The following is a 26,300-nucleotide window of genomic DNA, read 5'->3' as shown; positions in this document are numbered from 1 at the left end:
ATGTTTCTACATCAAACTATGACGTCATGTTCTCAGCGGCTACCAGCCGCAACGGTCAAACAGTTTCCTGGTGAACGTGTGTCCAGTATTAATTAATAAAGCATTTAGCGATGAATGACGATGAAAATATTTCCGTCTGGCACAATGGGGTCACGTGCAATTCTGACTTTCCGAAGACTTAGGAAAAACAAACCACGAGGTGCAGTCACACACACACACACACACACACACACACACACACACACACACAACACGATATCTCGCCCGACGCCCCTGACCATCGCACCAGATTGTTCTCTGCCCACAAAGAAGTATCAAACAACACCAATCCATACGGACACCGCTCCTCTTTCCACAGACACACACACACACAAACACACACACACACACACAAAATGGCAGATATACCTCACAAACGTTCAGAACTCCAGAAAACACTCAACTGTTCAACTGTCCGCCACCTTGTTTCAGTAGTTTGTAAACAGTGACAGTGAAAGTTACTTAGTGCAGGCCTTCACAGTGACGATAATGGGGAAGTCTGAAAAAGGAAGTGAAACACATTGGAAACACGCGTACACATTGTCTTCCACGTAGAATTAGTTAATGGTAGACATAACCAATCATAACATTTCCAGTCGTAAAATTTCGAAGTTTATAACTGTTATACATCTAGTTCTATATATGGTCTCAGATGACAAACTGTGAAACAAATCAACTGCAATAAATTAAATTAAATTCCAAGAAATTCAAAGGAAGTGGTAACAAAGAACAAATATATATACTCGTGTAAAACTTTGTCTGTTTCTCAAATACATAAGTACTGTCTTAAAAATTCAGATTTCTATGTCCACAAGTGCCGGCCGCGGTGGTCTCGCGGTTCTAGGCACGCAGTCCGGCATGTGCATGCTCTGTTGCCTGTGTCTATGTGCCTGTGGTTCTGTCAGTGTGATCATGTGATGTATCAGACCCCAGGAATGTGTCAATAAAGTTTCCCCTTCCTGGGACAATGAATTCACGGTGTTCTTATTTCAATTTCCAGGAGTGTATTACTACCCTAGCCACCTGTGGCTTGACTGCAAGCCCGGGCAGCTGAACTCGGGAATAGGAAGAAAACTGGCGAGTGGGTCACTGTACTTGGAAGAGCAGAGAGTCCGAACACCTCGCACAAGCGAGCTCGGAACAAACACAACGCAACCAGCGAGAGAGATTGAATAAACTACACACATAGAAAACAGAGCACGGCGTATGGCGGAGACCCCCAGGTCTGTGGTAGTTGACGACCGCGTAGGAACCGACGGGCAGGCAAACACGTGGGTCTGTAGCTCTGCCCGTGCAATACCTCGCGCACACGCTCCGTGGCCGCGTTCTGCACTGTTCCGCTGCCATACCCATCCCGGCTCAGCTCCTTCCAGCTCGATAGCAACCGGCCGGGATACTAAACCTGCATGGGAACAGCCCAGTCCGACATGTCGAAACCCGTCCTGAAATGTTTTATGCAAGAAGAATACTCCGAAAGAAACGCAGTGTCAAAATTTTAGTTGCTAAGACACGTTGCAAGCATTTGAAATAAATGATGAAATTTGCTAAATTCGTAGTTCACCTGGCGTAGCTGCAACAGACAATGCATGCACAACACAGCGGGCACATTTCCTTGGTGGCCGGTATATCATCATAATTTCCAAAGCAAATTTCAGTTTTTGTTGATAGTTCCTGTGGCACAATTATTCACGACTACTATTTGCGCGAATGTGCAACTCATTTAATATCCATTATAATCAGCAAATACCTTTGCAGTATCGTTAAGTGTGAACCATGCAGATAAAACGGAATAAAAAAAAAAGTGTGTGAAATCGTATGGGACTTAACTGCTAAGGTCATCAGTCCCTAAGCTTACACACTACTTAATCTAAATTATTCTAAGGACAAACACACACACACATACCCGAGGGAGGACTCGAACCACCGCCGGGACCAGTCAGACAGTCCATGACTGCAGCGCCTTAGACCGCTGGGGCTAATCCCGAACGGCTAAAACGGAATCCATTTTCTTTGTAAATTATTGATATATGCTTGCTAATAATCATGTGTCCTTGTGCAGATTCCAATTCAGTTAATGTTTTAATCGTTGCAAAGGTGAAGTATGGAGAATATGGTATTCAATCGAAACCACCTACTTCTCCAGAAGACGTGCATATGTGTTACTTATCATTTATTTCCTTGGACATTCATCCGAATTATGTAAACATTTCGTTAAAAATTGTAGAAACGTAAGAAGAAACAGGAAATAACACGAAATTTTTTGGTTAAACGAAGAAGGGAGAAAACTCTTAAAGAAGATTTGTTTCGGTCTTCCTAGCTTGTTCGGACATTCCTTATTTCAATCCTTATCTTTCTTTCCTTCAGCTCTCCCCTTCTTTCTTTCATATACACACATCAAAAAAAGTTTTGCATCACGTAGGCGTTGACTGAGGATATTGTCTCACACACACAGCCTCTTTGACTGTTCAGAGATGTCACTAAATCTACCCAAAGATGTTAACAACCATGCATGAGCAGTGCCCATTAGACGGGGGGCTCTGGCAGCCGATCAGTTACAGTCATTCCTCCAGGAATGAGGTACACGGCTAGTCTTGTCTGTAGTTCAACCATGCACAGACGGTCAATACCGAAGTTAGGTCGCGTCCGCATTCTTACTTTGTGCCAGGAAGGGCTCTCAACAATGGATGTGTCCAGGCGTCTCCGAGTGAACCAAAGCGATGTTGTTCGGACTTAAATGAGATACCGAGAGGCAGGAACTGTAGATGAGATGCCTCGCTCAGGCCGCCCAAGGTCTCCTACTGCAGTGGATGACCGCTACCTACGGATTATGGATCGTAGGAACCCTGACAGCAATGCCACCATAATGAACAATGGTTTTCGTGCAGCCATAGGACGTCGTTTTACGACTCAAACTGTGCGCAATAAGCTGCATGATGCGCACCTTAATTCCCGACGTCCATGGCGTGGTTCATCTTTGGAACCAGGACACCATGCAGTGCAGTACTGACGGGCCCAGCAACATGCCGAATGGACCACTCAGGACTGGCATCATGTTCTCTTCACCGATGAGTGTCGCCTATGCCTTCAACCAGACAATCGTCGGAGACGTGTTTGGAGACAACTGGGTCAGGCTGAACGCCTTAGAGACACTGTCCAGCGAGTGCAGCAAGGTGGACGTTCCCTGCTGTTTTGGGGTGGCATTATGTGGGGCCGACGTACACGGTTGGTTGTCGTGGAAGGCGCCATAACGGCTGTACGATACGTGAATACCATCCTCCGACCGATAGTGCAACCATATCGGCAGCATATTGGCGAGGCATTGGTCTTTATGGACGACAATTCACTCTCCCATCGCGCACATCTTGTGAATGACTTCTTTCAGGATAATGACATCGCTCGACTATAGTGGCTAGCATATTCTCCAGACATGAACGCTATCGAACCTGCGTGAAACAGATTGAAAAGGGCTGTTTATGTACGACGTGACACACCAACCGCTCTAAGGGATCTACACCGAAACGTCATTGAGGAGAGGGACAATCTGGACCAATAGTCCCTTGATGAATTTGTGGATAGTATGCCATGACGAATACAAGCAAGTATGAATGCAAGAGGGCGTGCTACTGGGTATTAGAGGTACCGGTGTGTAGAGCAATCTGGACCACCACTTCTGAAGGTCTCGCTGTATGATGTTACAATACGCAATGTGTAGTTTTCGTAAGCAATAAAAAGGGCGGAAATGATGTTGAGCCGTGCTTATGCCGTTTATTGCTCGTTATCTTGTTTTTGCCGGCCGGTGTGGCCGTGTGGTTCTAGGCGCTTCAGTCTGGAACCGCGCGACCGCTACGGTCGCAGGTTCGACTCCTGCCTCGGGCATGGATGTGTGTGATGTCCTTAGGTTAGTTAGGGGGACTGATGACCACAGATGTTAAGTCCCATAGTGCTCAGAGCCATTTGAACCATTTGAACCATCTTGTTTTTATGGTTCTGTCGCCTCGTTCTTTCTTTTAATTCGGTTTACTGGCGTGACTAGGTTGCTGGTTTGCTTGCCTGTGAGTGGCAGAAGCAGCGCTTATCGATAAGTGCACCGTCGTACTATCTCTGGAGCAACCGGCAGTATTTCCGGGTCTTCGTGTGTCTGGGGTTAGTTGGGAGCTCAGTCGGGAGAATGAACCAGTGGGGGACGAAGCAAGGCAGTCGGGGACGGAGCGCCAGTGAGATGCGGACAGCCCGTACTCGCCGACCGCTGGGGACACTCATGAACTGTTCGACGAAAGGAGACTGGAGCGGGAACGACCGTTGTTTGGTCGTTCGGTCGGTCGTCTCATCGGGCGACGCGTATTTGGTCTTTTGGCCGTTTTTGGCCTCGTCAGTAGGTCATCTTGCCGGACGTGCTTCGGGTCCTTATTTGTGCAGAGATGTCGTGGCCAATGGGCAAGAGTTACTTCTGTATGATTGCGTCCGAGCAAGTGTACCTGGGTCGCCTTGTCTCCGAGTTCCGAACGGACATCGAGTTGAGTCGTGTTGGAGCTGCAGTGAGCTCCGGACATCCCAGACTCGCCCCACCGTTGCCGACAGACGTAACTTCAGCAGGAACGACCGCCGGATGGTCGTTCGTTCGGTCGTCTCATCGGGCGACGTGTATTTGGTCGCCGACTGCTTATGGAAACGCTGTGTGTGTCGACTTGTGGTTTCTCCTTGTTGTTCCACAGTGATTTTAGGATTGTCGCAGTTCTTGATGCAAGTGTTTACGTGTAAATGTGTGTAACTTCTATGATTTGCACTGAGCAGCTATCAATTCTGTCTGCGTACTGGAGTAGGCAGTCGGTCGGTTGGGACGGAGCAGCGAGTGTGTTTCCTCGCCGTGTTGATGCTGTCCGGTATGGCGTGTAGTGCGACAGCCTTGGTGTTAGTTATATCTTTGTGTGGTTATTGTGCCCTGACAGTTTTACACGCCAATTGTCATGATGCCGTGCTGCTGGAATCTTCGTCCTCGCTGATATTTTCGGTTGTCGTGCCGTTGGTCAGGTGGAAGGGAATTGATTAGGTTGTTGGTTGGTTCTTCAGCCGTCCCTAGGTTGTGCTGCCAGCCGATTATTTAGGGTTACGCTTGGCTGCCTGTCTCACCGAAACTTTTGTTAGAGTTTCCTCCGCAGGCTGACCATTGGAACGGTTCTGAGCACCACTGTTCTGTTGTTTGTGATTGTGATTTTCATTTGTCGCAAGTACTATGCCTGGCCTTCACCTGTGTACTAATTTTGTTTGTTCTATGTTCAGTATATGGCCTTCAGCCGAACCTTATGTGAAGTATTTTAAGATTAGGCCTTCCGCCATGTTTTATTTAAAATTCTTGTTTGCTCTGTATTGAGGCCTTCAGCCGCGTTTGTTTTAAAATTTGTGGCTTTCAGTCGTAATGTGTAAATTCCTGTCCGTAAGGTTTCTCTTTAATTATCTAGAATTCTTAAAATGGCCTTCAGCTGTACTGTGTATATGCTTATCTTAAGGTTTGTCTTTAATTATTTTGAATAATTGTTTGGGCCTTCAGCAGTCAAGATATTTCAGGTTTTTTAAGATGGTTTTCTGTTGTACTGTGTAAATGCTTGTCTTTAAACGTTACCTTTTATTATGTTGAAATATTATTGGGCTTGGTAAATGCTTGCCTCTTAAAGAATTTCCTTTGCTGATCTCAAATATTAGTTGGACCTTTAGACGAGAAGATATTTTAATTTTACTTAAAGTAAGGCCTTCAACCGTCTGTTTAAATTCTTCTACCTTAAAAGGAATTATTTAAGGATATTTTAATTTTACTTAAGTAAGGCCTTCAGCCGTTTCTCTAACTCCTTGTGTTTTATAAGGAACTATTTAAACCCTATTACTGAGAAGTTACTTGGGCCCTCAGCCGTGAATTGCTCCTTGTTGTTTTAAAGAGAAAACTGTGTACTGTTTTTTCTAGGAATAAAGTTGTGTGTGTTCTTGTGTAACTAACATTAACTGACCTTGGCGCCTTTCCACAACCTGATCCGCTATGTCCTGCAAAACCGGATTTCAGATGTTCAGGTTGATCTCTATTCCAATTTTCTGTACAGGTTCCGAAACTCTCGGAGCCGAGATGATACCAAACTTTTTTTTGGTGTGTGTATATGTTTCTTCTCGTTGTGTTCCCCTCCATGAGATCCAAGTAAGCAGAAGCTTTAATTACGGACATATTCACATGTAGACATATACCGTGTACTGCTCGGGAAACTAAGGTTGTTGTATCTCACTACTTTCCACATATGCAGTAGGTTGCCTAGCCTAAAATCAGCCGCTCACTATGAGTAAGACGCTGTCTGTAGCCGCCCCTCTGGGATACATTCCCTAGTTGTACTCTTTATGCACCCAAAGAGAAAAGATGCCTCTTCCTCCAACTTTACTGTTCCGCAAGGCTATTTCTTCGCTGCTGGTGTCGTTGAGCTCTTCACCACTACCCTGGAAATCGAAACTTTTTAGACAAGGTTTTTGTCCTTGAACTCCTCTTTCCCACTGGTAGCGAAATAGGGCCCTGGGCTTGCCATTGACTTTGTTACGGTGTCGGGAGGCATACTATTGCATGGGCGTACTGATGTCCAAATCTTTAAACACTCTTCAACGTTACTGTGGCACTGTACTCCTTCCCCATGTGTGTCTTTTCAGGGATGCATTCAATAATTGCTTCATTATTACGTACGACACAGAGCGACTGCATCGAATGGTGGGGTTGGATGAGCCCTTGTAACGAGACAATATTCAACGACTGCACTGGCCTGTACATGCCCTCGACTTTAATTCTATCGAACACATCTGGGATGCTTTGGGGTGACATACTGCAGTGCGTCCCCATGCCCCAACCACTATCCAGTAGTTGTCACGCGCGTTGATGGAGGACTAGAGTGCCCCATCACCGGAACCGCTTACCAGCTTATAGCCCTATCCCATGCCACTCTCAGGCATTGCCGTTCATGGTGACCACTGTGAGGTAACGGGCGAGTTGTGGCGCCCTGGAAATATTATATGTTCGGAGTTGGGGCGGCCGCACAGGACGCTCGGCGGGCGGGGGGGCCGCTCGGCAGGCCGAACACGTGGTGCCGGACGCTGGCCGAAGCAAGAAGGGTCCAGCGGCCGCATGGCTGGGAATTCCATGTTGACGCTGTGACGAGGACGCTGCTTTGTGTCGATGAAGGAGATTTCTATGCTGGGAGTGCCAAAGATGGCGGACTTTGTGAAACCATAAAGGCAGACATTTCACAGTTCATATAGAAATTAATAGTAGCCAGAGGATTCATGATACCTCAAAAAGAAAAATGTACATTACCATTATTCGTACGACGATTCTTTATTGGTTTAAAGTTTAGTGTCTGACTGTAAATTAGACAAGTAACACCCAGCAACGAATTTCCAAAATGTAAACGCTTCATTCGATTTCGTCGATCAACGTATCTTTAGAAAGCTATTAGTGTAAACCTAAATTGGTATAAATTACAGGCATGTAACCTGAAAAGTACAAGAGTTATAGGAGGTCAAATTGGCCTATTTCTATCGATCGCGTCAGGCCTTAAGAACTCCACAATTACACGAAAAAACGGTAGCAGCGTGCTTATAAATATACTTATTCATCTATGCCTTTGTTTATCTCCGATATATACTATTCATGAAGAATTCGTTAAATATTTACTGTGCTTTAGAAAGCACAGAGACATTAGTGTACTGGCCTACCTTTTGTTCAATTCCTTTTATATATGTTTATTTAATTTGTTTATGTATTCTAATAATGTGTGTTACAGCGTGTTTATGGTCCAGCCGAAGGGATATTTATTTAATTTCGAGTTATTTAAATGTAACTCCAGTATTTCGCATGTTTCATTATGTTTGTGAGTGGGCGTTGGCTTTAAGACAGGGCGCGAGCGCTCTGGCCAATCACAGCGATCGTCTCTGGGGAGGACACAGGTAGTTATGAGCAGTGGGGCAGTTCTGGAGAGTACGGCGACGGACGCACAGTCGCGGATGAGACCTGGAGAGTGTTGAGCAGTTTGCGCGTGGTCGCGGCAGATACAATTATTTCGGAGTGCCGACTTCTGCACTTGTGACATTTTCGTGGCTTCTACGGTGAAGAAGTAGTGTGCGTTTATAAGTGAATATCTCGCGAGCTATGTTGTTGTTCATAACTAATTACGTGCAGTAGGAATCTGTTGTTTCCCTGTTATACAACTTATATTTTATGTAATTGCTGGACTATCGGTACCAATAAGTGTTTTGCAGAAATATATCGCATTCTCAAAAGTACTTCTACTATCGTACTCATCATTTAAAGTCGTTAAGATAGTACCTGTAGATTTTATTTAATTGCAATCTTTCATTTATAAATTTATATGTTTCTTTCATAATTCGCAATTGCCGAGTGAACCTTCGACTATTCGATTCATGTGTGTATTCTTATCGTATACAGTAGACTCAGCAGTATTTCGCCTGCAATGCGGCAACTACGTATCCCAGCCCCTAGACAACGAAACCAGCCAAAACCTTAAATATTGCAACATTGAGCCTGTGGTTACGTAGTTGAGGGCCACCACACCTCATTTCATATTGTTTGAAAGTCCGCACCACACACCATATCAAGATTTATATCCTGCCTTTTGTAATGTCATGGGGACTATTATAAATGGCCATGAGTTCAGTGTAATTATGGTCTTGAAATGAAAGTGTCATTTCTGTTCGTGAGATGGCTTATTTCTTTCAGTTACCTTTTGTACCACGCTGCATCAGTTCTTTCTATGTATGGTCCAAGTCCCTTCGAGCTATATTACTTGCAAGTGACGCATCATGCGAAAGTTACTTTCGTCCCTACGTTTTCCACACCAGTGCAGATTTACGTAAGATTATTGAGACGTTCCCTGAGTTTTGGGTTTATAAATTGTTGACGTTTTTAAATATTATCTTGTCAACTGTTCAGCGGCTGAGGTTAGTGCATACGTTCGATCAGCGCTTGCTTGCCCCAAAACACATTGCCACATGGACCATATGTTATCTCAGCCGCTGCTGCCTACCGTTACACAGGCGTCAGTAGCTCGCCCTTTGAGCGAATTTTAAATGACTCGCTTGCTTACGCTGAAGGCGTCCAGTCAGGAGCAACAGCTTTTAGCGAAAATGCTCAGAAAAGGTGTCGTTTCGGGTGGTAAGGTCTTTGGTCGACTTCTTTCTCCACCTGTTCTTTTTTATTACTACTTCGTTTCGTATTATATCTGTTCGTTTAATTTATAATGTTCCTTGAGGGAATTTTCAGCTTTTCAGAGTAAGAGCATATGGACTATCAGACCAATTGTGTAATTGGACTGAAGAGTTCCTAGATAACAGAACGTAGAATCTCATTCTCAATGGAGAGAAGTCTTCCGAAGTAAGAGTGATTTCAGGTGTGCCGCAGGTTAGTGTCGTAGGACCGTTGCTATTCACAATATGTATAAATGACCTTGTGGATAACATCGGAAGTTCACTGAGGCTTTTTGCGGATGATGCTGTAGTATATCGAGAGGTTGTAACAATGAAAAATTGTACTGAAATGCAGGACCCATGGTGCAGGGCATGGCAATTAATCTCAATGCAGGCAAGTTTAATGTGCTGGAAATACACAGAAAGAAAGATCGTTTATCATTTAGCTACAATATTGCAGCAATTGGAAGCAGTTAATTCCATAAATTATCTGGGAGTAGACATTAGGAGTCATTTAAAATGAAATGATCATATAAAGTTGATCGTTGGTAAAGCAGATGCCAGACTGAGATTCGTTGGAAGAATCCTAAGGAAATGCAATCCGAAAACAAAGGAAGTAGGTTACAGTACACTTGTTCGCTCACTGTTTGAATACAGCTCACCGGTGTGGGATACCTACCAGGTAGGGTTGTTACAAGAGATAGAGAAGATCCAACGGAGGGCAGCGCGCTTCGTTATAGGATCATTTAGTAATCGCGAAAGAGTTACGGAGATGATAAACCCCAGTGGAAGACTTTGCAGGAGAGACGCTCAGTAGCTCAGTACGGGCTTTTGTTGAAAGTTTCGAGAATATACCTTCACCGAGGAGTCAACCAGTATATTGCTCCCTCCTACGTATATCTCGCGAAGAGACCATGAGGATAAAATCAGAGAGATTAGAGCCCACACAGAGGCATACCGACAATCTTTCTTTCCACGAACAGTACGAGACTGGAATAGAAGGGAGAACCGATAGAGGTACTCAAAGTACCCTCCGCCACACACCGTCAGGTAGCCTGCGGAGTATGGATATAGATGTAGGTGTGGATGCTCCGAGCTTGTTTTTCTCCGAGTTTCCTATGTTCCACGTTTCTCTTCTAACGCTGTACTCCAAACGTTTACTTTCAGAACCAACTCCCTAAGTCCATATTGGTATCTTATTGTCTGACTGAGTTAGTCTTGTGTCAGTGTGATGTGCACAAAAACAGTAACCTTGTCATTGTAGGTTTTCCTCTGCTGCCTCAAGAAATAATTACTGAAATATAACTGCAACCGTTACAGAAATGTAAAATCGCTTTGGTAACTACACTGCTGTCCGTTAGAATTGAAACACCAGGAAGAACAGTTCATACTGAAATTTAACATATTGTGCGATTTAGAACACTCGATTAAATTTTTAGGTGATTTAGGGGGTGTACAGGATGTGAAATTAAGTACACAGGCATACCATCTCTGGCAATAACTTTGCCTATAACTTAACTGGGAGCCAAGTCGAGATGAGATTTGAAGAAAGATGTGGGTACAAGTATGTCATTACATTCTGCTTCAATTGTGCGCCAGAGCAGTGGCTAGAGAGTAGGCGTGGTGGTCCGCCAGTCTTCCGGTAATCCACAACAAGCTATTTTTAGTACGTGAGAAATTTGGATAACTCAGACCAGTGAAAAAGTCGAACTGGATCAAAGTAGGTCAAGGAAACACGGGCAACGGAAGTTTTGCGTTATGTTGCTGGAAGATAACGTAAGGGAGTCACCAAAGACACGGCACAGCCGCCAGTCTTAACACATCAGTTTGTGACAGCTGCTCTCCGTATTACCATCTACACGAAACAGAGATGATCGTGTTGCGTACACGATGACACGCCGTACCAACAGTCGTAAATGGTAGGATTACCGGTAGTATTGATAGCTTTCGTACGAAAAAAAAATGTAAATGAATTTGTGAGAGTGAAACTGGGAGCCGACAACTTCTCATAATTAGAGCAAGTAAGTAAGAACGCACCTTGTTCGCTGTTTGTCAATTGCGTATTTTCATAGCCTTACAAAGTATAAATTGCATGTCATATGTAATGAAAATTAGTCGGTCAGATAATCTCTGTTTTTTCATGTAACCAGTGCAGTTACTTGTGTTGCAAGTACAGTTTGGATACAAATATTTAAAAAATCTCTATAATTGTTGCTGGTATTTTGTTCTCAATAGAACGTTCTTCTTCATGATCAATGGCAAGCGTTTCTTGTTATTACTGGTAAGTGCGAAACTTGTTTATAAATAACAGAAATATTTTTATATAAGCTCGACGAAGCATTGAAGCGATCCCGAATGAAAATGTCACTCTACAGAAGAGTGTGCGCTGATACTAAACTTCCTGGAAGATTAAAACTGTGTGCTGGACCGAGACTCGAACTCGGGAACTCTGCCTTTCTCGGGAAAGTGCTCTGCAGACTGAGATACCCCAAGCAAGATTCAGGGCCCGTCCTCACACCTTCTCTTCCGCCAGTTCTTCGTCTCCTACCTTCTCCTACGCACCTTGCAGAACTAGCACTACTGGAAGAATGGATATCACGGGCCAGAGCCGCGAAAGGCAAAGGTCCCGAGTTCGAGTTTCCTTTCAGCACACAGTTTTAATCCGCCAGCAAGTTTCACATCAACGCACACTCCACTGCAGAGTGACAATTTCATTCTGGAAACATCCCCCAGGCTCTGGCTAAGCCATGTCTTCGAAATATCCTTCCTTCCAGGAGTGCTAGTTATGCAAGGTCCCAGGAAAGCTTCTATAAAGTTTGGAAGGTAGGAGACGAGGTACTGGTGGAAGTGAAGCTTTGAGGACGGACGGTGAGTCGTGCTAGGGTGTCCCAGTAGGTAGAGCACTTCCTCTTGAAAGGCAAAGGTCGTGAGTTCGAATCTCGGTCCGCCATCAAGTTTCAGTCTGCCAGGAAGTTTCACACTGAAACGAAGTTCGATATTTTTTTGTTAAAGGCTTTCCTTTTTTTGAGGAAATTGCGTTTTCTAGCGCTAAATCGTAAATCTTTATTGTTTCTACAGACAGGAGGATAACTACCAAGAGCAAAAATATTTCTGTAGGTTACGTGGCCCTATACACAATCCTCACCCAGTTTCTAGATGGGTCACCGCTTCCGGTTTATAGGGAAATCTACAAAGGGCGTTCAAAAAGTTTTGCACAGTCGTCTCTAATTTTTTATTTTTTTGTAGGAGGAGAATGAAATTCTTTGTGAACATACTTGGAACATTTAGCTACAAGTTGGTGTATAAAAGTATTTTCTTTTATTTACAGGTGAGCCATAATGGACCGTGAAGTAGATGTCAGGTTGCGACAACAGTCGATGATGGAGTTCCTCTTCAAGACCGGCGATGACTGCCACATTGATTCACAGGAAGCTGCTCCCTCTGTTTGGGGGAGGACACAGTGGATCGCAGCAGCATCCGACGGTGGTTGCAGAGGTTTAAAGAAGGTGATTTCTCTCTACTGGATAATACACGCTGCGATAGACCATCGATGGCAGTGAGTGATGTGAATAAGGAGACGATTGATGAAATCATCCAAAATGACAGATGTGTGACGACACGACAGCTTGCTGAAATGTCTCGTTTGTCATTGAGTAGTGTGGTATCACTGGTACAGTCACTAGGGTACAGAAAAATCAGTGCACATTGGGTGCCTAGATTATTGACAAGAGAAATGAAAACAGTGAGGAAGAATGTGTGCGAGGGTCTCATCATGACCTTTACTGAAGAGTGGAAACAGTGTTTCTACCAGGATGAAACATGGTTGTTTTTGTTCGGACCTGAGGGCAAAACAGAATCCATTGAGTGGCGTCATCCGGGTTCCCTTCAGTAGAAGAATCCAAGACTTTCAAGAAAATCAGGACGAAGGGTGATGGCCGTCTCCTTCTGGGGTCTGTGCGATGTCATTTTCATTGACTTTTGGGAACCTGGCTCCACAATTAACAGGGACCATTACTGTTTGTAATTGCACAAATTGCGACGTGTCATCAAGCCCCACAGTGCACAGTTTCAGGGCCAGCTCATCAGACTACACCATGACAGTGCCAAACCTCATACAGCCCTTATAAAGCAGGACAAAATCAGGAAAATGTGTTGGAAAATTGTTCCTCATCCTACCTACGGTCCGGACTTGGCCCCATCTGATTTTTACCTCTTTGGTCGTCTGAAGGCCCACCTGCGCGGTAAAACACTTGATAGTGAGAAAGGCCTTATTTCCTGTGTCAAGCGATGGTGTGCGAGTCAATCCCCAGAATTTTAACAAAGTGCATTTACATCATGGAAAGAAAGTTGGGTCAGATGAATCACAGCCGACGAAGGCTACATTCAGTGGGCTCAATGTATAGCTAAATGTTCCAAGTATATCCACAAAAAATTTCATTCTCCTTCTGCGGAAAGTAAAAAAATTAGAGACGTCTGTGATAAACATTTTGAACGCCCTTTGTAGTAAGACACATAACGCCCGATAAGTATGCAACACGCTTAACGCACACGGCTGGCAGGTACGATCTTAATTGACCAATACTACTAAGAAAACTACAGTAGTCTATGCTTGCTTATGATAGTCTACAGGAACCTACAGTAGTTTTACAACTCTAAGCACATGACGATGACGGATGCAATATTCCAAGCTCTCCTCAGCATCTTCACACACCAATATGTCCTTCGTGTTGCTGTATACAGAACTGGGACTCGCCTGAAAAACAACATGGCGACACTCCTGCATCCACTGTTCTCGTCGTGTTCACCACGTTGGTGCCTCTCTCTACTGCTGTGCCACGGGAAGCCGCAACAGAGGTTGTCGGTAATGGCAGCCGTTGTGCTCCATATGTCGTCGGACTATTCATCAAGACTCACTTGATGCAAACAAGCCAATTTCTTGTACCAGTGCGCCTGAGTAGAAAATAACTCTGTCGTCTCAGGCACTAGTCAGATGGGGCTGCCTCGATCCTGCACGAAGTTAAATGGGGCCCTCCTGTACCCATCGATTCCATAGTTTCAGCAATATCGTGGACTAATAAACTGCAGTCTCTAAACAGCACGATCCTGCCACTGCAGAATTCCGATATGGTACGTGCTGGTCGGCGTCCCTCACTTTTACACGAGGCATAACACCATCGCTTTACACACAACCAACATTGTTACGATTTCTGACTGATAAATCCGCTTTGTCATTTGAACTTCTATACAGAATGAAAATTGCGTTATTCTTACCAACTCTATGAAGTTGTGTCAATAGCTAATGATCTACACATCCAAGGGTGTAGAAGACTTCATGGTAGTGTGACATTTGCGTACACTCACTTCATGGCTTTGCAGTTTTAATGGCCACCGCGTAAGGTAACATTGTCAGTGAAATATGAAAAGTAGTGGCCTATTAGTGCAAAGACTTTATCAGCAACAAATACTTGAAATTATATAACGCATTTCAGAAATAGGCCGTTGGCCAATAATGCTAAGAAATTCATAGTTGTTCACTAAAAGTCAAATATACATCTAAGAGTTTAATTTTGTGTGTGTGTGTGTGTGTGTGTGTGTGAGAGAGAGAGAGAGAGAGAGAGAGAGAGAGAGAGAGGGAAAGTGAGTGGAAAAAAGTTACTTGCGTAAGACATTACCTATGAAATGCAGATACTCAATACTGCCGGATTAGATAAAGTTTCTCCCTCATATTCTTTTTAGTTCTGGTTTTCGTTGTAACCCTGAATGATTCCTGCTATTAGAGCAATGAATTATATCTCCAAGCAGGCTAGCTACTCTTTGTCGTCCAAAATTGGGCAAATGAAGCTCTTTTACACATTTGAAGTATTTCAAGGATTAAAGTACTATTTCTGTAGGGGGTATAAGGTATCTATAAAATATTTTATACGGAATACTGTCCGTTTACAAATTATACCCCAAACCTCTATCATAAGGTATTTTATTTTATTTTTATTCTACACGTCTAGTTCCGTAGGACCAAATTGAGAGGCAAATCTCCAGTGTCAGGAATTACGACATAAAGCAATCAACAATATAACATAGGAATCAGCCTAATTTTTCAAGGAACTCCTCGACAGAATAGGAGTGACCCATGAGGAAACTCTTCAGTTTCGATTTGAAAGCGCATGGATTACTGACAAGATTTTTGAATGCTTGTGGTAGCTGATTGAAAATGGATATCGCAGTATAATGCACACCTTTCTGCACAAGAGTGAAGGAAGTCCGATCCAGATGCAGTTTGGATTTCTGCCTAATATTAACTGAGTGAAAACATAATTCTTGGGAACAAGCTGATATTGTTAACAAGAGACGACAGTAAGGAATATATATGCAATGAGTGACGAATGTCAGAATACCCAGACTAGTGAACAGGGCTCGACAAGAGGTTCACGAATTTACACCGCTTATTGCCCAAACTACCTGTTTCTGAGCCAAAAATATTTTTTGAGAGTGGGAAGAGTTACCCCAAAATATAATATCATACGACATAAGCGAATGAAAATAAGCAAATTAGACTACTTTTCGTGTCGAACTATTACTTACTTCAGATAAAGTTCGAATAGTAAAAATTGCAGCATTAAGTCTTTGAATAAGATCCTGAATGTGGGCTTTACACGACAGTTTACTGTCTGAACACCTATAAATTTGAATTGATCAGTTTCACTAATCTTAGAACCATTCTGTGAAATTAAAACGTCAGGTTTGGTGGAACTATGTGTTAGAAAATGTGATTTAGCGTTATTTTGTTTTCTACAAGCCATGAACTTATATTATGAACTACACTATTTGAAACAGAGCCAATGTTGCACACAACATCCTTTACTACCAAGCTAATGTCATGAGCAAACAGAAATATTTTAGAAATACCTGTAATACTAGAGGGCATATCATTTATATAAATAAGGAACAGGAGTGGCCCCAACACTGATCCCTTGGGCAACCCCCATTTGACCGTACCCCATTCAGACCCTATATTGCAGCCATTCTCAACAGTGTGAATGATGACCTTAAGCTGTCTGTTGAAAAGTAAGAGATAAACCAATTGTGAGCTGCCCCCGTATTCCATAATGGTCCAATTTCTGGAGCAATATTTTGTGATCAACACAATCAAACCCCTCAGTTAAATAAAAAAAGACACCTAGCTTTCGAAACGTTCCGTTTAATCCATCCAGTACCTCACAGAGAAAAGAGAATATAGCATTTTGAGTTGTTCTACCACTTCTGAAACTGAACTGTACATGTGATAGCAAATAATGTGATATAAAATGATCAATTATCCTTACATAAACAGTCTTTTTAATAACTCAAGCAAACACTGATGGCACAGAAATAGGTCTAAAATTGTCTGCATTATCCCGTTCTCCCTTTTTATAAAGCGGCTTTACTACTGAGTACTTTAATCGCTCAGGAAACTGACCATTCGTAGACGAGAAAATACAAGTATGGCTAAGTACAGGGTAAAATATGCAGCACAGAACTTTAATATTTTGCTAGGCACTCCATCATAACCATGAGAGTCCTTAGTCTTCACTGATTTAATTATTGACTCAATGTTCACCATGTTAGTACCACTTATGAGTGTTTCAGATATCAATCGCGGGAAGCCACTTTCCAAGAATGTTATATGTTTTCTATAGAAACTAAGTTCTTATTTAATTCACCAGCAATGCTCAGAAAAGATTGTTAAAGGCAGTACATATATCTGATGTATCAGTAAAAGAAATATTTCTACTGTGAACTGACTTTATATCGTCGACCTTGTGCTGTTAACCAGATACATCCCTCAAGACTGACTACACGGTTTTAATTTTATTCTGTGAATTAGCTATTCTATTTGCGTACCACATACTGTACGCCTTCCTCATAACATTTTAAGCACTTTAAAGTGCTGTTTGTAATGGGCTACTGTAGCTTGATTGTGACTTCTTCTGACATTCTGATATAATTCCCACTTCGATCTACATGATATTCTTATCCCATTAGTCAGCCACCCAGGCTGCCTTTTACTGCTAGTACCCAGTTTAGAACGCTCTAATGGAAAGCAACACTGAAAGTGCATGAGAAATATGTTAAAGAAAGCATTATACACTCCTGGAAATGGAAAAAAGAACACATTGACACCGGTGTGTCAGACCCACCATACTTGCTCCGGACACTGCGAGAGGGCTGTACAAGCAATGATCACATGCACGGCACAGCGGACACACCAGGTACTGCGGTGTTGGCCGTCGAATGGCGCTAGCTGCGCAGCATTTGTGCACCGCCGCCGTCAGTGTCAGCCAGTTTGCCGTGGCATACGGAGCTCCATCGCAGTCTTTAACACTGGTAGCATGCCGCGACAGCGTGGACGTGAACCGTATGTGCAGTTGACGGACTTTGAGCGAGGGCGTATAGTGGGCATGCGGGAGCCCGGGTGGACGTACCGCCGAATTGCTCAACACGTGGGGCGTGAGGTCTCCACAGTACATCGATGTTGTCGCCAGTGGTCGGCGGAAGGTGCACGTGCCCGTCGACCTGGGACCGGACCGCAGCGACGCACGGATGCACGCCAAGACCGTAGGATCCTACGCAGTGCCGTAGGGGACCGCACCGCCACTTCCCAGGAAATTAGGGACACTGTTGCTCCAGGGGTATCGGCGAGGACCATTCGCAACTGTCTCCATGAAGCTGGGCTACGGTCCCGCACACCGTTAGGCCGTCTTCCGCTCACGCCCCAACATCGTGCAGCCCGCCTCCAGTGGTGTCGCGACAGGCGTGAATGGAGGGACGAATGGAGACGTGTCGTCTTCAGCGATGAGAGTCGCTTCTGCCTTGGTGCCAATGATGGTCGTATGCGTGTTTGGCGCCGTGCAGGTGAGCGCCACAATCAGGACTGCATACGACCGAGGCACACAGGGCCAACACCCGGCATCATGGTGTGGGGAGCGATCTCCTACACTGGCCGTACACCACTGGTGATCGTCGAGGGGACACTGAATAGTGCACGGTACATCCAAACCGTCATCGAACCCATCGTTCTACCATTCCTAGACCGGCAAGGGAACTTGCTGTTCCAACAGCACAATGCACGTCCGCATGTATCCCGTGCCACCCATCGTGCTCTAGAAGGTGTAAGTCAACTACCCTGGCCAGCAAGATCTCCGGATCTGTCCCCCATTGAGCATGTTTGGGACTGGATGAAGCGTCGTCTCACGCGGTCTGCACGCCCAGCACGAACGCTGGTCCAACTGAGGCGCCAGGTGGAAATGGCATGGCAAGCCGTTCCACAGGACTACATCCAGCATCTCTACGATCGTCTCCATGGGAGAATAGCAGCCTGCATTGCTGCGAAATGTGGATATACACTGTACTAGTGCCGACATTCTGCATGCTCTGTTGCCTGTGTCTATGTGCCTGTGGTTCTGTCAGTGTGATCATGTGATGTATCTGACCCCAGGAATGTGTCAATAAAGTTTCCCCTTCCTGCGACAATGAATTCACGGTGTTCTTATTTCAATTTCCAGGAGTGTATTTGTCATCTATGTTATTGGCACTATAAACAGCCTTCTACTCTTGTTCCTTGACAAGGTTTAAAAAACTCTCTATTGCCGTTAGATTAGCTTTTCTACATAGTTTGTAATTATGTATAACATTTGTTTGAGTACAAAACCCTTTTAATGCTAAAATTTGTGCGTCGTGGTCTGAAAGGCTAATCATGCCTTTTACTAACAGAATACCTACCTAGTAATGAAGAATGAATAAAAATATTATCTATGGCTGTGCTACTGTTCCATTGCACCCTGGTTGGAAAAAACACTGTGTGCATCAGTTCATATGAGTTTAGGTAATCTACCAACATCCTTTTCTTGTACAGTCACACAGAAAATTAATATTGTAGTCACCACATAAAAGTAGTTTTTGATCCCTCCTATAAAGTTAACCAAGAACCCTCTCCAGCTTGAGCCGAATGCTCTGAAGTCGGAGTTAGGGGACCTATAAACAATAACAATCAAAGTTTAGTTTCACTAAATTCAACTGCCCTGTAAAATATTCAAATACTTGTTCAGTGCAGTGCCGTTAATGTCTGTGGACTCAAATGGAATACTGTTTTTTACATACAGGGCTACTCCTTCACTCAGCAGAGAACTTGGAAAACAGCCAGCTAATCTTTATCCTGGTAAAGGAAGCATCTGAACTGTCAAATTATTTAAATGGTGCTCTGATATATCAATAATGTCAGAGTCAAAATCTATAAGCAGTTACTAACTTTTTCTGTAATATCTCTTATATTTTGATGAAATACGCTAATTCCTTCTCTACTTGGATACCTGACTTTGATTCCTTTGTTAGAGGGACTTCCTGTAGGCTGATGTACCTATCAACTGACTTCAGTCTAAAAAAAGGTGCAGTTCTAACACCAATTACTACAGGAATTTTTCCATGAGTGATTCCACCACCGCCCGCCCACTATACTGTCACCTATAAGCTTTGCCAGCCTTCGCTTCCCATACCTATTGAGGTACAACTCACAACTCGGCGATTTCGATCGTGTCTATGTGAACATCTCTTTTTTCCAGCTGGAAGTGCTCTTTTCAGTTAAACCCTAATATAGGAACCTTGAAGACATTTTAAGTGCGTCTCTCATGATTATGGATGTAAAATCTGAACGACTCCACGCGAAAGGAACTTTGGATACGTTACGATATCAGTCAGTTAGCCACAACACGCACAAGTGGATGCAAACTGGAGAATATGCTTCTCTGTTGTGTCGCATTCTGATAATAATTCACTCTCGGAAATCCACGAGAAGCTGGTATAACGCAACGCCCAACGACTATGAATATCATACTGTTCGGCAACCAATTCCCCTTTTATATGCACACCACGCAGACCACAACGATACAGTAAAATATTGATGAAGTAGAGAGTGGAACAACCTGGCGTGCCCCGAGCACAGTAACATCCACTGCAACAAGGAAAGGGGATAATACACCGAGGTGACAAAATTCATGGGATAGCGATATACACATATACAGATGGCGGTCGTCCCGCGTACACAAGGTACAAAAGGACTGTGCATTGACAGAGCTATCATTTGTACTCAGTTGATTCACGTGAAAAGTCTTCCGATGTAATTATGGTCTCACAACGGGATTAAAAGACTTTGAACATGGAATGGTAGTAGAAGCTAGACACAAGGTACATTCGATTTCGGAAATCGGTAGGGAACTCAGTGTTCCGAGATCCACAGTGCCAAGGGCGTACTGAGAATGCCATATTTTAAGGAATTACATCCCACCACGAACCACGCAGATGCCGACGGTCTTTACTTACCGACCAAGAGCAGTTTCGTTTGGGTAGGATTGTCAGTGCCAACAGACAAGCAACACTGCTTGAAATAACCGCAGAAATCAGTTTGGGACGTGCGACGAACGTAACCGTTAGGAGAGTGCGGCGAAATCTGGCGTTCATAGGCTATGTGAACAGCTGACCAAAGCAAGGCCTTTCCTAATAACATGACGTCTTGCAGCGCCTCTCGTGGGCTCATGACTATATCAGTTGGACCCTAGAGTCGAAACAAAGCCCCCGGAGTAGACAACATTCCATTGGAACTACTGACGGCCTTGTGAGAGCTAGTCCTGACAAAACTCTACCATCTGGTGAGCAAGATGTATGAAACAGGCGAAATACCCTCAGACTTCAAGAAGAATATAATAATTCCAATCCCAAAGAAAGCAGGTGTTGACAGATGTGAAAATTACCGAACTATCAGTTTAATAAGTCACAGCTGCAAAATACTAAAACGAATTCTTTACAGACGAATGGAAAAACTGGTAGTAGCCGACCTCGGGGAAGATCAGTTTGGATTCCGTAGAAATATTGGAACACGTGAGGCAATACTGACCTTACGACTTATCTTAGAAGAAAGATCAAGGAAAGGCAAACCTACGTTTCTAGCATATGTAGACTTAGAGAAAGCTTTTGACAATATTGACTGGAATACTCTCTTTCAAATTCTAACGGTGGCAGGGGTAAAATACAGGGAGCGAAAGGCTATTTACAATTTGTACAGAAACCAGATCGCAGTTATAAGAGTCGAGGGACATGAAAGGGAAGCAGTTGTTGGGAAGGGAGTAAGACAGAGTTGTAGCCTCTCCCCGATGTTATTCAATCTGTATATTGAGCAAGCAGTAAAGGAAACAAAAGAAAAAATCGGAGTAGGTATTAAAATCCATGGAGAAGATATAAAAACTTTGAGGTTCGCCGATGACATTGTAATTCTGTCAGAGACAGCAAAGGACTTGGAAGAGCAGCTGAACGGAATGACCAATGTCTTGAAAGGAGGATATAAGATGAACATCAACAAAAACAAAACGAGGATAGTAGAATGTACTGGAATTAAATCGGGTGATGCTGAGGGTATCAGATTAGGAAATGAGACACTTAAAGTAGTAAGGGAGTTTTGCTATTTGGGGAGCAAAATAACTGATGATGGTCGAAGTAGAGAGGATATAAAACGTAGACTGGCAATGGCAAGGAAAGCATTTCTGAAGAAGAGAAATTTGTTAACATCGAGTATAGATTTAAGTGTCAGAAAGTCATTTCTGAAAGTATTTGTATGGAGTGTAGCCATGTATGGAAGTGAAACATGGACGATAAATAGTTTGGACAAGAAGAGAATAGAAGCTTTCGAAATGTGGTGCTACATAAGAATGCTGAAGATTAGATGGGTAGGTCACATAACTAATGAGGAAGTATTGAATAGGATTGGGGAGAAGAGAAGTTTGTGGCGCAACTTAAGCGGAAGAAGGCGTCAAGGGATCACCAATTTAATATTGGAGGGCAGCGTGGAGGGTAAAAATCGTAGAGGGAGACCAAGAGATGAATACACTAAGCAGATTCAGAAGGATGTAGGTTGCAGTAGGTACTGGGAGATGAAGAAGCTTGCACAGGATAGAGTAGCATGGAGAGCTGCATCAAACCAGTCTCAGGACTAAAGACCACAACAACAACAGGATTTTTTACATAAAATTATTGTTTGGGAACAAAGAATGTATGTGGAAAATGACATTAAGTGCATTCTAGTTGCGTGAAATAAATAATGTGACGACTTTATGTTTGACAGGCAACGGCCTTGCCGCGGTGCATACACGGGTTCCCGTGAGATCACCGAAGTTCAGCGCTGTCGGACGTGGCTGGCACTGGATGGGTGACCATCCGGGCCGCCATGCGCTGTTGCCATTTTTCGGGGTGCGCTCAGCCTCGTAATGGCAATTGAGGAATTACTCGACGTAAAAGTAGCGGCTTCGGTCAAGAATACCATCATAACGACCGCGAGAGCGGTGTGATGACTCCACGCCCCTCCTATCCGCATTCTCATCTGAGGATGACACGGCTTGCGGATGGACACGATGGGCCACTTGTGGCCTGTAGACGGAGTGGTAGTTTTTATGTTTGACACATGTTTACGGAGAGTATGTAAGTATGCAAAAACAAATTTGTTTATTTACATAGAACATTATGGGTGTGTAAAATAAATAATGTGCCTTACTTACAAAATGACAAACTCATGGGATATCTCCTGATATCTTTTACTCGGCGTAGTGCACCAACTCGACGTGGCATGGGCTCAACAACTTGTTGGTGGTCCATGCAGAAGCATTGAGCCACGATGTCTCCATAATCGTCCATAATTGCGAAAGTGTCGCCGATGAAGGATTTTGTGCATGAACTGACCTCTCGACCAAGTATCTTGATTGTTCGATGGGATTCATGTCGAGCAATCTGTATGGCCAAATCATTCACTCGAATTGTCTAGAACGGTCTTCAAACTAATCGCGAACAATTGTGGCCCAGTGACATGGAGCCTAGTAACCCATAAAAATTCCATCATTGTCTGGGAACATAAAGTCCATGGATGGCCGTAAACGGTCTCCAAGTAGCCGAACGTAACCATTTCTAGTCAATGGTCGGTTGAATTGGATCATAGGACCCAGTCTACTCCATATAACCACAGCCTACAACATTATGGAGCCACTACCAGCTTGCACAGTGCCTTGTTGACAGTTTGGTTCCACTACTTCCTGCGGTCTGCGCCACACTCGAACCCTACCGTCAGCTCTTACCAAATGAAGTCGGGACTCATCTAAGTAGCTCACGGGTTTCCTGTCGTCTAGGATCCAACAGACATTTTCAGCAGCCCAGGAGAGGCGTTGTAGGCGATTTTACAAAAGCTGCCATAGCACATTAACGCCAAATTTTGCCGCATTGTCCTAACGGAAACATTCGTCGCGCACCCCACATTGATTTCTGCGGTTATTTCACGCAGTTTGCTTGTCTGTCAGCGTTGACATCTCTACCCAAACGCCGCTGCTCTCGGTCGTTAAGTGAAGATTGTCGGCCACTGCGTTGCCTGTGGTGAGAGGTAATGCTTGAAATTTGGTATTTTCGTTAAACTCTTGACACTTTGGATCTCTAAATATTGAATTCCCTAACGATTTCCGAAATGGAATGTGTCTTGCGTCTACCTCCAGCTACCGTTCCGTGTTTAATGTCCTTTAAGCTCCCCGTGCGGCCATAATCACGTCGGAAATCTTTTTACATCAATTACCTGAATAGAAATGACAGCTCTGACAACTAGCTGCCTTTTCATACCTTGTGTACACGATGCTACCGCCATCTTTGTGTGTGTGTGTGTGTGTGTGTGTGTGTGTGTGTGTGTGCGTGTGTGTGTGTGTGTGTGTGTGTGTGTGCACACATCGCTATCCCATTACCTTTGTCACTTCAGTGGATGTTTCACACATGTTTACAGAGTATGTTTACCTAAAAGCGGAATGTTGATTCCTGATAGTGGTTCAAAATGGTTCAAATGGCTCTGAGCACTATGGGACTTAACATCTGAGGTCATCAGTCCCCTACAACGTAGATCTACTTAAGCCTAACCAACCCAAGGACATCACACACTTCTATGCCCGAGGCAGGATTCGAACCTGCGACCGTAGCGGTCGCGCGGTTCCAGACTCCTAACAGTGTCACAAATTGAGTATATAATGAACCTTTTACACTGCCGCGGTGAAATGAAACTTCTTCCTCTTTACAACGGAAAGGTGTACAGCGATTGGAACCCAAACTCATTTCTCTTCCGTGGAGAAATTTCTCTCCCGTCCCACCCGTCTGTGTTCAAAAGCAACTTCAGGTTGACGGAGTGAAACGAATCATTCTGGAAATGACCCATAGGTTGTAGTTATTCACTACACTCAGAGATGTCAGTCAATCAAAAAAAGCATTTCTAGTGTTTCAGAAGTACGAGAGGAGGCCTGCTGGAATGAATTATCGAATTGTACTGCGATCTTGGTCGGAATTTAATCGATAATAGGATTTCAACAGAAAGGCAAGATTCCGTGTACAAGACTCCATAGAGTTTTAATGTGTCGGAAAGTTCCTTGAAAGTTGTACGATGGGCGTTCCATAAATAAAGCAACAGTTTTTTTTCTGACAGCAGGTTGCTTTTATTCAGGATATCATTACATCATATTAATCACCACTCTTTTGGCTAAAAAGCACTGTTTTTCAACGTACTCGCCGTTCAATGCGACGCCAGTACGTCACCTTAGCGGGAGGGCCTGTGTTCCCTCACGGTACTATTCTACAGGACGACGTTGGAGCCAACATCTTGCTGCATCAACAGTCTCTCTACCTCTATCAAGATCAGCCTCGTAACGTGCAAGCAATTTCGTACATATAGTCCTGTGTGTTACTCTTTATCGTGTTAGGGGGCAAGGAACCTAATGGGCACACACCTCTGAGTATTGCAGTTGGGGAACGAGTTTCATCAATGCCAAAAGGGACGTCCAGTTGTTCAGTAAGGTGTTTCATTGTGCTCTGCCGACGACAGTTGTGTGCAGCCGGATCGGACAGGTTTTCGCGACCTCGTTGCCTTGTTGACAGACGCGTCGCCCAACGACTCATCGTGCTTTCGTTCACTACCAGGTCGCCGTAGACGTTCTGCATTAATATCTGCGAACCTCTGGTTTTCCGCCGAAAGTAACTCAGTGACAGCCCTCGGCTTGGAACGTACCTCCGCTATAGACGCCATTTTGAAGTCCATGTATAGCACCTACATCTATCAGAACTTCATGAAACTGTTGGGATTGAAGCGGGGATATTCCGCAATGTCCCTCAAAAACACAATATTTCTTCAACCGAAGCATACCGAAAAAAAAAACATGTATTGCATTACTTTTTGAACGCCCGTCAGAGTCCTACAATGAACTGTTAGCCGCCAGATTAGTGTGCAAATGCGAGTCGCCATTGTACGAAGTGTCTGTCCCCTGCCATACACCGTGCGTATAAGGGTGCTGCCAGGAGGCAGCTGCACGAGGGCCTGTGGGGGCCGCGGATGTAATCCCGGCAGAGTAGGCCGCTGATTGAGTGTCTCGGCTCGGCTCTGCTCGGCGGGGTCCCGGTTCGATCCCAGGCGCGCCGCCTATCGACCGCCGGGGGAGCGGAGCGGCGGCGTCAGTGGGGCGGTGGGCGGTACCTGGCCGGCCTGGCACCATTAGCGAGCCGAGCAGATGCACGGCGTCTCACGGCGGCCTGCCTCTCTCGCGAGCTCTCGCCAGTATGTATGTGTAGTTTCCCGTCGAGGAGCAACCGCGGACGAGTACCAGTTACAAAGCAGCAAGCGTCCGTGTTTACGTAATTTTTTAGCGGCCGCGTGACAGTATTGACTATTACTCGACTTTTCGACTGCAATTGGCATGCAGCCTCACGCCTGCGTGATTACAGTTCTAAAAGTTTCGTTTCCGTTCAAGAGACCTTGCATTCACAGAATACTTAGTCTTGTTCTCGATGGTCTCGTAGAAGTCGAAACTGCGTAACGACATCTCTAGGATCAGTGTTTCGGCTTTACAGGAACGTGTCTAATTGATCTAACTGCCAGAAGTAAAACAATGGCCGTTTGTTTCAATGATAATAATTTATTCGAGAATCTCCACGTACTTCTCAGAATCACGAAAGCTGCAACT

Source organism: Schistocerca piceifrons, chromosome 1 (assembly GCF_021461385.2).
Source record: "Schistocerca piceifrons isolate TAMUIC-IGC-003096 chromosome 1, iqSchPice1.1, whole genome shotgun sequence".
Classification (NCBI taxonomy): domain Eukaryota; kingdom Metazoa; phylum Arthropoda; class Insecta; order Orthoptera; family Acrididae; genus Schistocerca; species Schistocerca piceifrons.
The sequence above is the reverse complement of the archived record's forward strand: the minus strand, read 5'-3'. Positions refer to the sequence as shown.